Raw genomic sequence first — 3,815 nt, 5'->3', positions numbered from 1 at the left:
TTTTCACTCAGAAATTGCTAATAACAATCACAAAGAATTGTCAAGTTGCATTGGATCAAACATGAAATTTTAAATCAAATTTTAAATTTCCAAAATTGGTTGCCTGACAAAATGTTGTTGTTTTTTTCTGAAAACAAGAAAATAATGTTTACTTCTCTAAAAAAATCCTTCTGGATTTAAGAATTTTGAGATATTTTGGCTGAAACAAGACAAAAAATCTAAGTAAGTGTAGTAAATGAAGTGAATTTGTTTAGATTGCATCATCTGATGCTGTTTATTCCCATATATTTATATTTTCATCTGGAATAGTTGTGTAAAAATTCTCAAAAATATGCTAAAGTTTGTCTTTTTATTACTTGTTTCTAATTGCACATTTTGATTTCTCATAAATACACTGAAAAATCAATTTTCGCTCAGAAATTGCTCATAATAATTACAAAGAATTGTCAAGTTGCATTGAATTAGGCATGAAATTTTAAAGCAGAAAGACTGAAATAGTATTTTTTTTTTTTTTGTTTAAACGTCCTCCAATAATCGTTGAATTTTTGTGTATTTGCTTTTCCTCATTTTCCACCTTTTTAAGCGGGGCTTACAAACGTGTGCATTGACTGTACATATTAATTATATATCATTTTCTCACCTCAGTGACCCAAATAAAGTACTTAGAAGCCTATTTTGTTGCCTGACAAAATGCATTTTTTTCTGAAAACAAGAAAATAATGTTTACTTCTCTAGAAAATCCTTCTGGATTTAAGATTTTTTAGATATTTTGGCTGGAAACAAGACAAAAAAATCTAAGTAAGTGTAATAAATGAAGTGAATTTGTTTCGATTGCATCATCTGATGCTGTTTATTCCCATATATTTATATTTTCATCTGGAATAGTTGAGTAAAAATTCTCAAAAATATGCTAAACTGTCTTTTTTTTTCTTGATTTCTCATGAATACAGTGGAAAATACATTTTCACTCAGAAATTGCTAATAATAATTACAAAGAATTGTCAAGTTGCATTGGATCAAACATGAAATTTTAAATCAAATTTTAAATTTTAAATTTCCAAAATTGGTTGCCTGACAAAATGTTTTTTTTTTTTTTCTGAAAACAAGAAAATAATGTTTACTTGTCTAGAAAATCCTTCTGGATTTAAGAATTTTGAGATATTTTGGCTGGAAACAAGACAAAAAATCTAAGAAAGTGTAGTAAATGAAGTGAATTTGTTTAGATTGAATCTTCTGATGCTGTTTATTCCCATATATTTATATTTTTCATCTGGAATAGTTGTGTAAAAATTCTCAAAAATATGCTAAACTGTCTTTTTTTTCTTGATTTCTCATGAATACAGTGGAAAATACATTTTAACTCAGAAATTGCTAATAATAATTACAAAGAATTGTCAAGTTGCATTGGATCAAACATGAAATTTTAAATCAAATTTTAAATTTTAAATTTCCAAAATTGGTTGCCTGACAAAATGTTTTTTTTTTTTCTGAAAACAAGAAAATAATGTTTACTTGTCTAAAAAAATCCTTCTGGATTTAAGAATTTTGAGATATTTTGGCTGGAAACAAGACAAAAAATCTAAGTAAGTGTAGTAAATGAAGTGAATTTGTTTAGATTGCATCATCTGATGCTGTTTATTCCCATATATTTATATTTTCATCTGGAATAGTTGTGTAAAAATTCTCAAAAATATGCTAAACTGTCTTTTTTTTTCTTGATTTCTCATGAATACAGTGAAAAATACATTTTCACTCAGAAATTGCTAATAATAATTACAAAGAATTGTCAAGTTGCATTGAATTAAGCATGAAATTATGTAAAATAGTTGTGTAAAAATGCTTAATAATATGCTAAACTTTGTCTTTTTTATGATTTGTTTCTAATTGCACATTGATCTTGATTAAGTATTTCCTATAAATACACTGAAAAATTAATTTTCACTCAGAAATTGCTAATACTAATCACAAAGAATTGTCAAGTTGCATTGGATCAAACATGAAATTTTAAATCAAATTTTAAATTTTAAATTTCCAAAATTGGTTGCCTGACAAAATGCTTTTTTTTCTGAAAACAAGAAAATAATATTTACTTGTCTAGAAAATCCTTCTGGATTTAAGAATTTTGAGATATTTTGGCTGGAAACAAGACAAAAAAATCTAAGTAAGTGTAGTAAATGAAGTGAATTTGTTTAGATTGCATCATCTGATGCTGTTTATTCCCATATATTTATATTTTCATCTGGAATAGTTGTGTAAAAATTCTCAAAAATATGCTAAAGTTTGTCTTTTTATTACTTGTTTCTAATTGCACATTTTGATTTCTCATAAATACACTGAAAAATCAATTTTCGCTCAGAAATTGCTCATAATAATTACAAAGAATTGTCAAGTTGCATTGAATTAGGCATGAAATTTTAAAGCAGAAAGACTGAAATAGTTTTTTTTTTTGTTTAAACGTCCTCCAATAATCGTTGAATTTTTGTGTATTTGCTTTTCCTCATTTTCCACCTTTGTAAGCGGGGCTTATAAACGTGTGCATTGACTGTACATATTAATTATATATCATTTTCTCACCTCAGTGACCCAAATAAAGTACTTAGAAGCCTATTTGGTTGCCTGACAAAATGCATTTTTTTCTGAAAACAAGAAAATAATGTTTACTTCTCTAGAAAATCCTTCTGGATTTAAGAATTTTGAGATATTTTGGCTGGAAACAAGACAAAAAATCTAAGTAAGTGTAGTAACTGAAGTGAATCTGTTTAGATTGCATCATCTGACACTGTTTATTCTCATATATTTATATTTTCATCTGGAATAGTTGAGTAAAAATTCGCAGAAATCTGCAAGACTTTGTCAATTTATTATTTGTTTCTAATTGCATATAGATCTTGATGAAGTATTTCTCATAAATACACAAAAAAATCAATTTTCACTCAGAAATTGCTCATAAGAATTAAAGAATTGTCAAGTTGCATTGAATTAAGCACGAAATTATGTAAAATAGTTGTGTAAAAATGCTTAATAATATGCTAAACTTTGTCTTTTTTATTATTTGTTTCTCATTGCACATTGATCTTGATTAAGTATTTCTTATAAATACACTGAAAAATTAATTTTCACTCAGAAATTGCTAATAATAATCACAAAGAATTGTCAAGTTGCATTGGATCAAACATGAAATTTTAAATCAAATTTTAAATTTCCAAAATTGGTTGCCTGACAAAATGTTGTTGTTTTTTTCTGAAAACAAGAAAATAATGTTTACTTCTCTAAAAAAATCCTTCTGGATTTAAGAATTTTGAGATATTTTGGCTGAAACAAGACAAAAAATCTAAGTAAGTGTAGTAAATGAAGTGAATTTGTTTAGATTGCATCATCTGATGCTGTTTATTCCCATATATTTATATTTTCATCTGGAATAGTTGTGTAAAAATTCTCAAAAATATGCTAAAGTTTGTCTTTTTATTACTTGTTTCTAATTGCACATTTTGATTTCTCATAAATACACTGAAAAATCAATTTTCGCTCAGAAATTGCTCATAATAATTACAAAGAATTGTCAAGTTGCATTGAATTAGGCATGAAATTTTAAAGCAGAAAGACTGAAATAGTATTTTTTTTTTTTTGTTTAAACGTCCTCCAATAATCGTTGAATTTTTGTGTATTTGCTTTTCCTCATTTTCCACCTTTTTAAGCGGGGCTTACAAACGTGTGCATTGACTGTACATATTAATTATATATCATTTTCTCACCTCAGTGACCCAAATAAAGTACTTAGAAGCCTATTTTGTTGCCTGACAAAATGCATTTTTTTT

The sequence above is a fragment of the Garra rufa genome, chromosome 8 (assembly GCF_049309525.1).
Source record: "Garra rufa chromosome 8, GarRuf1.0, whole genome shotgun sequence".
Lineage (NCBI taxonomy): Eukaryota > Metazoa > Chordata > Actinopteri > Cypriniformes > Cyprinidae > Garra > Garra rufa.
Note: the sequence above shows the minus strand (reverse complement) of the source record.